This window comes from Orcinus orca, chromosome 14, assembly GCF_937001465.1.
Source record: "Orcinus orca chromosome 14, mOrcOrc1.1, whole genome shotgun sequence".
Taxonomy (NCBI): domain Eukaryota; kingdom Metazoa; phylum Chordata; class Mammalia; order Artiodactyla; family Delphinidae; genus Orcinus; species Orcinus orca.
This window is the reverse complement of record NC_064572.1, coordinates 69,557,640-69,571,790: the sequence shown is the minus strand read 5'-3', so window position 1 is coordinate 69,571,790 and position 14,151 is coordinate 69,557,640. Positions and strand designations below refer to the sequence as shown.

At 39.7% G+C, this 14,151-nt stretch overlaps 1 long non-coding RNA gene across 1 annotated transcript in view; it reads left to right on the top strand.

Moving 5' to 3' along the window:
- Positions 1–14,151, top strand: part of LOC125961006 (uncharacterized) — an 807,507-nt gene that overhangs the window by 344,221 nt on the left and 449,135 nt on the right. The window lies entirely within an intron of this gene.

Sequence of the window (14,151 nt, the reverse complement as noted above, 5' to 3'; positions counted from 1 at the left end):
ACTATATCCAAGATATCACACTTAAATATTCTAAAATACTAGAAAATGTTTGGAAGTAGGGCCCCAGACATCAGCATTCCTTAAGAAGCGTCCCAGGTGTTTCTAATATGCATCTGGAATTCATCACTGAGCCAGCTAAAAGCCAGGCCTCTGCTGTCTTCCCTGGAAAACATGGAACTTGCTTCATTTGTGTGGGACTTTGATTTTATCACAATTCAGTATGGAGGATAATTTACAGTAATTAATTCACCTGGGGTAGCAAAGGGATGACTCTCCCCTTTCCTGCTCGAGGAAGATGATCCATCAGAGGAGCCTATAAATCAACAGCCTCCAAATTAACTGATGGAAATGGAGGAGAAAGTCCCTTCCCAGCCAACCTTCCTTCATTTCAGATAATACATGTCTTCCTTTCATTTATAGGATGTTTAATCAAGAAGCTATACCCCTGCTTTAAAGTCCATATAAACTCTTTACATCCACTTCATATGTTTGTCAAACAAACAGTATATGGGTATAATAAAACAAGTACTTCATAAAAATTTAAACGTGTGTTTTGGAGCATTCTTTGCAGAGGAACAAAAAGAGGAAGACAGGAAATAAGACAAAATTGCTAACCTTGCAGAGTTAAAATCCAAAAGAACAGAAGGAGATCTCAGATGCTTAAAATGTGGGATGCAAGGATCCGGTCCATAACAGTTTTGTGAAAATTAGAGGAATGGGTTTTTTTCTTTTTTTTAAACAATCTTCAACATACTTTTATTTTATTGTATTTTACTTTTTTTTTAACTTTAATTTTGGCTGTGTTGCGTCTTTGTTGCTGAGCGCTTTCTCTAGCTGCGGCGAGCGGGGCGTCTACTCTTTGTTGCGGTGCGCTGGCTTCTCATTGCAGTGGCTTCTCTTGCTGCAGAGCACGGGCTCTAGGTGCATAGGCTTCAGTAGTTGTGGCACGTGGGCTTCAGTCGTTGTGGCACGCAGGCTCTAGAACGCAGGCTCAGTAGTTGTGGAGCATGGGTTAATTTGCTCCGCGGCATGTGGGATCTTCCCTGACCAGGGATCGAACCTGTGTCCTCTGCGTCAGCAGGCGACTTCTTAATCACTGTGCCACCAGGGAAGTCCCTGTTTTGCCTTTTTCAAGTTTCAGCTTCTGCCTGCCTAACTGGGTAAGTGTTATCTGGCAGTGGGCCTCCTGCTGTCCTGCTAGATGGGATGATCAGCAGGTCAGGCTGCCTGTGTGTCCATGTGACACTTCTCCACTCCCAAAGTCCAGCTCACACCCTCAGAGAACACTAAAAAGTCTGGGGACTTGGACTCTGTCACATTTATTAGGTATTTTTTAATGTTTCTTGGTACCTGGAACTACCCTGAACAGTATACCAAGAACATAGTCGGTGCTTTATAAATATTTGTTGAATGAATAAATGTGTTACTGTCCAAAGACAAGTTGGACCTGAATGGGCAACTTGGATAACAGATCCGTCCCAACAGATAAGAAGCCAAAGAGCCAAAGGGAAACTTTGTTTCCAAATTTGCCAGCAAGGCAACATTCCTTGGAACAAAGTAGTTTGGGAAAATCACTAAGAGGTTAGAAGTAGCAAACGCAGGACTGTGATAATCAGCACTAATTGGTCAGTGAGTTTGGAGGCTTGTGAATGGGAAGAGGCCAACACCTGCTCCCATGAGAGAAAGAAATTCAGTTTCCTACTCTTTCCTCACACGATCCAGTTGAATTTTCTTTCCCTCATTTCAAACATATCTGTCTATCCAAACAGCTTGTCCTGTGTCTTCAGGTTCATAACCAGAGTTAGGACAGACAAACTGAGACCATCTTACCAGCTTCCAAAATTGTATGTGACCAAATTGTCATAATAAATACATTGTATTATATCATCCCCCCTCGTTCTCTTTCTCTGGTTGAAACCTGGCGTTGATACCGGAAATAGTTTCAGAGGAAAAGAACTTTAAGGACAGGTTCTCAGAATTAATTATGGGTCACATGGAAGTTATTCCCTGATATGATTAGATTTAGAGGCTGTAACAATCTGTTCTCAGTAGTAAGTCAAACAGCATTGGTCTAGATGATAATTAAATGATCATCAATTAAAGATTGTAATCAAATACCTATAGAAGTTGATGCTGTCCATAAAACACTTTAGTGAAAATAAGGAGTAACTGTGGTTGATTTGTTACTTTCAATTCACTGGAAAACTTAGAATAAAATTATGAGCTCAGGGCTTTAAATTTCCAGGTCAATGACAGTTTCAGAGACTGAGAAGTTTCTGTGACTGCCCCAAAATAAAACTCATTATCTGTAGCTGCAGGGTTGAGAGTTCTGAAAACCAAACTCAAAGTCTAATCATGCAGATTACTGAATGACAACGCATTGAATTTCCAACTTTGTGATGTCTTTTATGTCAAAGTTAAGGCATCCGTTGGGAAGGAATGGGACCCTGGAATTGAGAATGGGGGCGTGTGGGAAGAGTCTAATGAAACAGGTACATTTGACTTGTAAATTCAAAGCAGATCTTCCTCCTCTAAGTAGGATAGTCTTTCCCACTGCCTAAAAAAAACTTTAAAGCTCTTCTATGAAGTTGATTTGGTACAAGGAAGTGATTATCATTTGCATTATCTATACACACTACCCCTTTACTGCTTTAAGACCTGTAACAAGACCCAAGTCTCAGCAGACTATGATGGTGAGGTACAAAGTGTGACCCCTGAGAAGCTGCAATATATACCAAATCAACTGCATTATTTTGAAAATTTATATGTAAAATGCCTGGGAAATATGTGTGAAAATAAATCCTAAAGATGTTGTATTAGGATTAAAGGAATATTAGTTGGAAAAGGATAAATTTGGGCTCATCAAATAGATATTTAGATTTAATATGTTCTTCAAATGCTTTGAGGAGGGTTTCTAATAGTTTGCTTCAACAGTTGAATTAAATTTGACCTCTATATGGCCTATATTAAATAAATTTGAAATGTCATACCTGTTTCAGTAAACTACAGAGAAAGTTATTTAAAAGTGTAGCAAGAAGCTTTGTGTTAAACTCAGAGTTGTAAAGACTTAGAAGCAAGCATTTCTATTCTTTTAACAAGAAAAGCTATAAAAATGGAAAAACAAAGCCTGTTTTTTGTCTCATCAGATAACTGAGGTTTTAGGGCAAATTACTATTCCAAAATCTGGAAAGACAGATACCTCTAGGAAGACACAGGACCTGAGAGTTGCTTATCTGGATTCTGTACACCTTTAGATACATAAAAGTATAACAAAAAAATTGATAAACGGTTAGTGGCTAAGTGTGTATCAGTGTAAGAAGGTGGTACTGGGGGCAGCAGTCACAGGAAGGTCTCCACAATTTTGCGATTTTAATCCAGTAAGTATCAGTAAGCAGTTTATATGTAAATGGTTTATACTCACCAAATATAAAGCAGATTTTGCCAGATTAAAAAAAATAAACAAAACTCCTCACATATAAAGCTTCAGCTAAGCTAAAAGTGAAGGAATGGAGAAAGACATACCACGCCAGTGGTAGTCAAAAGAAGGCTGGAGTATCTATGTTAATTTCACACACTAGCCATTTTCTGTGGAAGAAGTAGTATGACTCAGATATTAGAACCAGGAACTCAGAAGGCAGAGCCAAGAGTTTTGGAACATAATTCCCTGTAATAGAAATTAGACTTTATTAAGGAACTGCCAACATGTGCTTTGTTGGATTTCAAAATTACTATTATCTAATGACTCCATGTGCTCCTATTTTCTCCTTTTTTACATTAAAAGGCCTATGGTGATTAGCCTTTATGTCACATGTGCGTATTGCATGTGTGGCGGACATGTAGCTTGTGTCTTTTGTTCATAAGTCTCCAGATGTGTAGGAGCTGTATTTGAGGAATGGTATCCAAGAAGTCTTTTCTGCACAAGGACTTGACTTAGATGATGGAATAATGGATTTTTAGGTGATGTGATACTGAGATTAGGAGTCTGGAGGTTTTAAGAGGTCGTGAGTGTACTTTTCATGACAGGAGATTGTAAATCACTGAGGTCAGAGGGCAGTCTCTGGGAGCCAGCCTATAAGATAACTCCTAATTACCCTCATCTCCTGAAATTCATGCTCCCCAGCACTGAACTAGGACTGATGGTATGGCCATTAGAATATGGTGGGTATGAAGGTGTATGACTTTTGAGTCTAAATTGTGAAAGACACTGTAGCTTCTGCCTTGGCCTTTAGGGTTGCCTGCTATGGGGGAAGCTAGCTGCTATGGACACTTAAGCAGCCCCGAGGAGAAGCCCACACGGAGAGACAGTAACGTGCCAGCACAAACTTGTCGGCCGTCTAAGTGACCCCCATCAACAGCTACCTGAAGTCTCGTGAGATACCTCATACCTGAAATACCCGATAGGGCGCCTCACAAATTCTTGACCCCAAAAACCAGAAGAAAAAAATAAATGATCATTTTTCAGAGTTACTAAATTTTAGAGTGATCTGTGAAGCAAAAATAGAAAACTGATTTGAATAGATAAAAATACTAGGTAACATTTCTTGAATCTTCACTATGTACTAGGCACATTATTTTCACGGTCCTAGGCTTCATATGGTTGTCAAATTTTATTCTCTTGTCTACCTAATGAAGTAGCTATAAATTACACAAATTTCACAGCTGAGAATAAAACTAAGGTCCAATAAGTTAAATAAGTGCCTAGGCCTACAAAACTAGCAAGTGAACGAGACAGGATCCCAACTCAGGCCATGTGATTCCAGAACCCACATGATTAGGCAGTACAGTGTTTAGCTGCTTAACACAAAAGAGTTACGTATTATCACTCGTAACAGAGAAACTGATAAACGTGGAGACGTGTAGAAAGGGGTTACTTGGAAATTTTAGGAACAATTTCATTTGTATTCCACAGGCTAAGCTACTTAGGACCAACACAAAATGTCTTCTGATCCCCCAAGTTTCAGCAGTGACTTCACGGGGAAGACATGGGATTGCATTGCTTAGTGTTTTAAGTCATGAAGGATGCCACCTCACGAAATTTTAGAGTGGGCAGGAGCCCTAGACACTGTCAGTCTAGGTTTTTCATTTGATAGTTGAGGAAACTGGTGCCCAGAAATATGAAGTCACGCACTGAGTCACTCAGCAACTTTGGGACAGAACCAGGATGAGGTCTACATAGTCCTCATCTGCTGCTTATTCCACCATGTGTTCTTTTTTTTAAAATTTTTTTTAACATCTTTATTGGAGTATAATTGCTTTACAATGGTGTGTTAGTTTCTGCTTTATAACAAAGTGAATCAGCTATACATATACATATATCCCCATATCTCTTCCCTCTCGCGTCTCCCTCCCTCCCACCCTCCTTATCCCACCCCTCTAGGTGGTCGGTCACAAAGCACCGAGCTGGTCTCCCTGTGCTATGTGGCTGCTTCCCATTAGCTATCGGCATCTCTTTAGACAGTTAATGGCCAAATAATACTGAGGTCAGGAAATCTGTCTGACTCTAGTAGTGTGCTTAAGCCATTCGAAAGGAAGAGAAAGCACATGGTGTAATATGGAGAAAATGGTTGCACACATGCACATGCAGGATTTAGCATAAATGCTCTGTGATGGCTGTTGTCACCATTTCGGTTCTCACTCAGGGTGATAGAGCCTTGTGGGAAAATCGAGACATGCCAGGTGCCCTTGCACTATGATGCATTCTGACCTCTTCATGAGCGTGGGAAGGGAAAACAAATCAAACAAAGCATTTTCATATTTAGGAATGCCAAACAGTTTGAAATAATGCAACTTTATTTCTTGCAATATGTGTTTCTTTAAATTGTGTTATCACGGCCTCTAAGTAAAGCAAACTATAAAATTGGCCCTGCTCGCAAGCAGATACAGTAGCCTTTTAGCTGACCGATATTTTTAGTTATCTGTTACGCACCACACTTCCCCCCGTACTTATCTCCACTTATTGCTGACTGCCTTCAAAAAGGCAACTTACTGATAGAAATTCAGCTTTGTGAAGCAACAATGCTAGATCTCCAGACCCTGGGGATGAAGGAAAGTCAATGCCTGGTTAGAACTCGGCTGAGCTTAAAAGAACTAATCAGAAAGTGACCATTAGAGAAATGTTATCGAGATTACACCCTCTAGGAAGAAGTAAAATAGAAAAAGAAAATAAAATTGGGGAAGGAGGGCAATGTGTAAAAGGGGGAAAGAGTCACATTTAAGATTCTTCTACTCTGAATTTAGCACTTTCATCAGACACAGCATGTATATGAGTAGACTTTCCCTCAACTGGAATTGTTGAATTCTCAGAACGGAAAATGACTCAAGAGTTATTTATTCCAATGTTCCAATCCCCTTCCTCTCACAACCCCACAGGCTGTCCAGCATGACTTTAAAGAAATCCAGGATGCTGGACATTTCACCTTGCTCAGCAGCCCATCCCTTTCTTACATGTCTATATCACAACTCCTTGCTTCAAGAACAGAAAATCAGAAGAATTCTAAACTAGCAAACAAATATATGGAAATGTCATTCTTCCTCATATTCAGAGAAATATAAACTAAAATAGGTGCTTTTTCCCCCCAGAGAACTTATTAGGTAATTTATAGGCTATGTGTCTTACTCAGTTTGGACTGCCATATAGATGGGCCCCTCCTTTGAAATCATTCTGCATCCACTCCTGGCCCTGGCACTCCAGGCCTGTGATTGGGGTGGTCACCATGAGGAACCGCAAATTACCTTCAGGGCCACTCTTCCATTCTCTTGGACAACAGATACTGGCCTCTATTTAGATGGCTGACTAATATCCTTAACAAATTTGGCTGCAACTTTAGTGTTCTATCCAGAACAGGGTCTCATTTTTTTTAATCCAATAAGGATAGTTTGAGAATTTTCCAAAATTTTATTTCTGCTTCCTTTTGATGAACACTTGCATCTTTTTTTCTTTAATGTATTTATTTATTTATTTTGGCTGCGTTGGGTTTTTTGTTTTTGTTTTTAACATTTTTATCGGAGTATAATTGCTTTACAATGGTGTGTTAGTTTCTGCTTTATAACAAAGTGAATCAGTTATACATATACATATGTTCCCATATCTCTTCCTTCTTGCATCTCCCTCCCACCCTCCCTATCCCACCCTTCTAGCTGGTCAGAAAGCACTGAGCTGATCTCCCTGTGCTTTGAGACTGCTTCCCACTAGCTATCTATTTTACGTTTGGTAGTGTATATGTGTCCATGCCACTCTCTCACTTCGTGCCAGCTTACTCTTCCCCCTCCCCGTGTCCTCAAGTCCATTCCCTAAGTACGTCTGCGTCTTTATTTCCATCTTGTCCCTAGGTTTTTCATGACCTTTTCTTTTTTAGATTCCATATATATGTTTAGCGTACGGTATTTGTTTGTCTCTTTCTGACTGGCTTCACTCTGTATGACAGACTCTAGGTCCATCCACCTCACTACAAATAACCCAATTTCGTTTCTTTTTATGGCTGAGTAATATTCCATTGTGTATATGTGCCACATCTTCTTTATGCATTCATCTGTCAATGGACACTTAGGTTGCTCCATGTTCTGGCTATTGTAAATAGAGCTGCAATGAACATTGTGGTACATGACTCTTTGAATTATGGTTTTCTCAAGGTATATGCCCAGTAGTGGGATTGCTGGGTCATATGGTAGTTCTATTTTTAGTTTTTTAAGGAACCTCCATACTGTTCTCCATAGTGGCTGTATCAATTTACATTCCCACCAACAGTGTATGAGGGTTCCCTTTTCTCCACACCCTCTCCAGCATTTATTGTTTGTAGATTTTTTGATGATGGCCATTCTGACCGGTGTGAGATGATATCACATTGTAGTTTTGATTTGCATTTCTCTAATGATTAATGATGTTGAGCATTCTTTCATGTGTTTGTTGGCAAACACCTGCATCTTTAAGTCATTTCTCTCTTCTCACATTTTACTACAGCAGTCAAAAGGAACAAGGCTGCTCCTTCAACAGTTTGCTTAGCAATTTCCTCGTTCAAATATCGTTTCATCACTCACAAGTTTTACCTTCCACAAAATACTAAGACACGAACACAATTCAGCCAAACTCTTTTCCGCTTTATAACAAGGATTGCTTTCTTCCAGTTGTGAATAATATGACCCTCATTTCCGTCTAAGATCTCATTTGAATGACATTTACTGTCCACATTTCTACCTAGATTCTGTTCATGACCACTTAGGTATTCTCTAAGAAGACAGAGGCTTTCACTACAGCTTTTTTTTTTCCCCCATGGTCTCACCAGCATCACCATTAACTGTCTCTTCACAGAAGTACAAATTTTTTCTACCATGCATCTCAAAACTCTTCCAACCTCTACCCTTTTCCCATTTCTAAAGTCACTTCCACATTTTAGGTATTTGTTACAGAAGCACCTCCACTTCTAGGTACCCATTTTCTTTCTTAGTCTTCTTGGGATACTCGAACAGAATATCACAGACTGGGTGGTTTACAGGCATATATTTATTTCTCACAGTTCTGAAAGCTAGGAAGTTCAAGATCCAGGTTTTAGCAGATTCAGTGTCTGGTAAGATCCTACTTTCTGGTTCACAGACAGCACCTTCTAGCTGTAACCTCAAATGGAAGAAGAGGTGAGAGAGCTCTCTTGGGTCTCTTTTATAAGAGCTCTAATCCCATTCAGGAGGGATCCATCCTCATGATCTAATCACCTCTGAAAAGCCCCCACCCTCCTAACTTTGGAGGACAGGTTTTGACACACGAATTTAGGGGAGGGGGGACACAAAGATCCAGACCATAGCATGCATGATTTAATCCAATGTTAAAAATTATAGTTTTAGATTTCAGTTACTAATATGGAAAGACTTAAATCATATCCCTCCTCTCTAAGGAAAGTAGACAAGATACTCTTTGAATATTTAATATTTGCTAAGAAATGATCTTCTAATGATATCAAAGAATGATCTTCTAATTATATCACTGCTAATAGTACTGCTTATCAAGTTGTGTTTGCCTTATACTTCTCTTTCTTCAGACTAAACAAGGTATAAATCAGACAGCAATGAGTAAGCGGTCTCACATTTATCCACATAAAGGAGCTCTGACAAAAATACACAAATTTAAGCAAAGGAAAAATGGAAAATCAAGTTGCTGGCATCTTGAATCCGAAAAAAATAAGTACCATTTGGTGAGATTTGGAGGGATTGTGAAAAGTGGAGATGGCAACTTAAGTTATGTTGTTTCAACTGCAGCTTTCAATGAAATGACTTAAAGCAGGGATATTGCATAAAACCTAACTCAGCCAAGAGTTTAAGGGGAAAAGAAAAAGCATGGTGTTACAGAGACTCTAAAATTATATCATTTTATGCTTTTTACGCCTTCCTTTACCCTCCCTCTTCTTTCTTGCCCAACTTCCACCAACCGCTGTCCTAGAACATGAAACCCCTAGCTAAACAGGAATCTAGAAACTCCAAGTGGATATCATGGTGTCCTAGGAATCAGTAATATCAACCCTCACTCCCATGGTCCAACATATAAATGGAAAGAAAATATATTTTTTTCTAAATATCTAAATGCCACTTAAAAAATATAACTTGCCTTATTTATTTTTAACTGCAGGGAAATAAACATAAAATTCACCATTCTATTTTTAAGCCTACAGTTCAGAATCATTAAGTATGTTCGTTCATATTCCTGTGAAACCATCACCGTCATCCATCTCCAGAACCCTTTTCATCTGGCCAAATAGGAACTCTATACCCATTAAACAACAATTCCCCATTCCCCACCCCCTGGAACCACCATCCTACTTTTTGCCTTCATGAACCTGACTACTCTAGGTACCTCATATAACTGGAATCACACAACATTTGCCACTTGTGACTGTTTGTTTCACTTAGCATAATATTCTCAAGGTTCATTCATGTTGTAGCATGTGTCAGAATGTCCCGAATGCCACTTTTAAAGTGGGTTTTCCCTGCTGTAATTTGCTGGCTTAGGGAGAAAGATAAAAATCAGGGCATATCCATCAGAAAATAACGGATTGATACACGACCAACACCAAAATGTCAAGTACCCCAGGGTCTTCAATACAACTCCTTCAGAACCTTCTTCAAAATCGACTGAGGGAGACAAGCTCTTGGATATCCTTGTAACAGAAACAGCTATTTGGGTAATGAGAACCGTTTACTACAGCTGAAAAGCTTCTCCCACAAGTAATAAACTCATATCCCACGAATAAGACCTCTGTGTTAGGATCTAGCAGAAATTATTGTAAATTCCAAGAGCAAGCAGGATGACAGATCTGAGTTATTGAGCTTGGAACCTATGTGTAGACATTTCTACTTAAATAATTTCCTCCTGGGCTTCCCTGGTGGCACAGTGGTTGAGAGTCTGCCTGCCGAGGCAGGGGACGTGGGTTCGTGCCCCAGTCCGGGAAGATCCCACATGCCGCGGAGTGGCTAGGCCCGTGAGCCATGGCTGCTGAGCCTGCGCATCTGGAGCCTGTGCTCTGCAATGGGAGAGGCCACAACAGTGAGAAGCCCGAGTACCGAAAAAAAAAAGATTTTTTAATTAAAAAATAATAATAATAATAATTTCCTCCAGACACTTCTAATACCAAGTGAGTAGTGAAGTTTTCCTTGTCTCCCCTATCTGCAAAGGACCACTGGACTGTGTGGGTCAACTGGCAAGCACACACATGGATAGGGAATACTTAGAAGGTTAGAATTCAACTCTACTGCTTAAGTGACCAATATCCTTCCCAGATGGTCCCTCCCCCAAAGCATCCACACCAGCCTAACAACCCATCACAGTTCATCAAACTTTGAGTATCTCTCTCTCCTCAGAATCCCCACTTTCTTTGCTGTCTTCACTGCAGTAGTTTCCCCCTCAACATCCAACTCTTGAACAAAACTCTCCCAGGTTCCCCTACCTCTTGGATCAGAGGTATTAGGGGTTTCTTCAAAGTCATTTAACTATTATGGATATATTTGGGATTTGAATAGAGATCTGTCTGATCGATACCAATGTTCATCCATACACATAACTTCCTGTCCTAGTAAGAGACAGAGGTGGGTTTTTAATGCAGACAGCCCAAGAGCAGAATTCATGCATGTTCTTAATCATTTAATCACTGTGACCTCTAAAAAGCCCTCTCAAGTAGTTGGTCACACTGAGTAATGAAATTACATTCTGTCACACACAGCCTCTCTTTTCTCATAATTAACTAAATAATATATTTGTGAGAGAAGGTGATGGATATTTGAAAGTGGATAGGAAGAACCCATACCACTGGCACACGAGGTGGTGATATCGTCATAAAGGAGAACACCAACCGGTGGCTCCAATGGCAGTTTCTAACTTGTGTTCCAGAAATGTTCTAGGCAGAGAGATATTATGTTAGGTTCAAAGCCCAATTAAACTGCTGAGTCAAAGTTTTTACCACATGCTTTATTCTTTCTTCTTTATTTTCCTTGGCTCCTCGTGAGTACTTGCCGGAGGATGTTGATGAAGTTCAGGGATAAGAGGGGAAGGCAGCTAATGTGGTGGCGGCCTGATCTGATTTAGAACCGAGTAAGGAAGGCAGCTAATAAAAACAGTAGCATGGCAAGATTTGGAGACAAACAGGAAGAGGGCTGAGTGAAGGAGTGGACCACCAGGATTTGGGGCTGAGCAAAGTGGGTATCTGAGCAAGTTTCACTCTGGGTGTTCAGTGCACATCAAAAACACATATAAGTAGGGTGGCTGTCCTGGTAAGGAGCTCGTAGTGGAATAGAAACACACAGGGGTAATGAGCAAATAAGAAAATATACTGAGGATAATGGGAGACAGGTTTCTCACTATTAGAGAGTTACAAATATGGAAAGTAGCAGCCTAGAATGAACCACAAGTTGTTGGATTTGAATTGGAAGTACAGATACAGATATAAACATAGGAAGAGTATGTGTGTAATATATACACACATAATATTTCCAGCTTTATCCACTGAAAAGTCAGTAGAAAGAGCAAACCTAAATAGCAAAGTCAGTAGAAATAGCAAACCCAGATCTTGATTTTTAAATCCATTTTCCATTAAAATGAACCAGAGCTCATTGGAGAAATGACATTAAGACTCGGATAGTGACCTCACAGATGAAACTGGAATAACTTATTGTGCCAACCAAGAAAAAGAGTTCAGAGAATAATAAAAGGCCCATAGGACATAGGAGTGCCCTTGCAAGAGGTTTCTACTGGTCAATTTGGGTAATTTGAGCATAAGAATTAATAATGATAGCAAACAATTAAAATCCATTAAGTAAAATAAAAACCCATGAGTGCATATTGATATAAATATATGTTTAAAAAGATGAAGAGGAAACCCTTCTTTAGAGCAAAATGCCCACTAATAAATGTAGGAGGAGTGACAGTATTATAAAAATAAATATTTGATACCTTCTATAGCAATAATTGATTCAGGCAAGAAATAATGATGTGTCAAAACTAATGAGAAATGTAACGAGAAAAAAGAGTTAACAGAATTTCAAATATGTCCCCATGAAATACTTACTTTCTTTTCTCTTTGGAATAATTAATTGTACAAAGGAGAAATTGAAACACAACCTTAACCAAGCAACACTAACGTTAGCACAAATTATGACACAAATCCATTCATAGTGACATCAGATATGATTCAACAAGAACACAGTAATATTTCTGTGATATTTGGGCCAAAATATGTAACCTGAATCCAATCATGAGAAAACTCAAATTGAATAGTGAGCAACATTTGACAAAATCACTTGCCTGTCATCTTAAAAAAAAAAAAATCATGAAAGATCAGAAAAAATGGAGAAATGATCCTCAAACTCTAAGAAGACATAACTGAATTAAATACATTATCTTATACTGGGTAATTTCTTAGAGAAACAGTGTTGAACACTTCTGGTTTCCAGTTCCACATGGGAGGACCTTGGAGGTTGCCACTCTAGCCTATCAAGTAAAAAGCTGAACAGACTGAAAACTCAACCATCCTTGGATCTGTAAGAGAGTGGGAGGACACAGGGCCAGTCATTGGCCCCAAGACTGGAGAAACAGACAGGCAAATACAGTGAGTCACAGCTTACCAAAACCAAGACTTGCACACTGAAACTTCTATGGGAACCAGTGCCTGCATAGGAACACCTGAACTGTAATTGATGAATTACTGGAAGTTCTGTGCAGACAGCTCTGAGAATTAAAAAATCCAGGGAGACCCAGTCACAGGAGGAGCCACACAAGTTTATAAGATTTACCTCCAGGAGCTCAAGCAGGGTCTCACAGTATACAGAGAAAAATTCCCCCATGCTTCTGGCAGGGGGCAGAGGAAAGGAACCATTTTCAAATACTCCAAGAGCACTACGTTCTTAACAAGGACTGTCCTTGAGAAAACTAATTAACCAGAGCTTAACCTACTGGGGTACTATCAGAGCCTAAGTGACTTCAGGGAAGGGAAATATCCAACTTCAGTCCCCTCTAGCCTTCCTGTCCCATGTAAGAGGGAAGAAAAAAAGAAACAGATACTTGTGAAGTTCTTAGTCCAGAGCACAAGCTCACTAAGAACTTACACCTAATCATATTACTTCCCCATCCCACCCCCACCATCTCACTACCATATTACTAACAGCCTATTCACAGCAGTTACCTTTACCTGGTTATGTCCAGCTAGCAAAAAATTACAAGGCATACTAAAAGACAAAAACACAGTTTGAAGAGACAGAGAAGCATCAGACCATACATGAAGGATGTTGGAACTATCTGACCAGGTATTTAAACCTATAATTAATATGCTAAGGGTATCTGGATAAAGTAGACAGCATGTGAGAACAGATGGGCAATGTTCACAGAGAGATGTAAATACTAAGCAAGAACCCAAAAGAAATGCTAAGATCAAAAATATTGTAACAGGGGCTTCAGTGGTGGCGCAGTGGTTGAGAGTCCACCTGCCGATGCAGGGGACACGGGTTCGTGCCCCAGTCCAGGAAGATCCCACATGCCGCAGAGCAGCTAGGCCCGTGAGCCATGGCTGCTGAGCCTGTGCATCCGGAGCCTGTGCTCCACAACGGGAGAGGCCACAACAGTGAGAAGCCCGTGTACCACAAAAAAAAAAAAATATATATATATATATATATATATATATATAT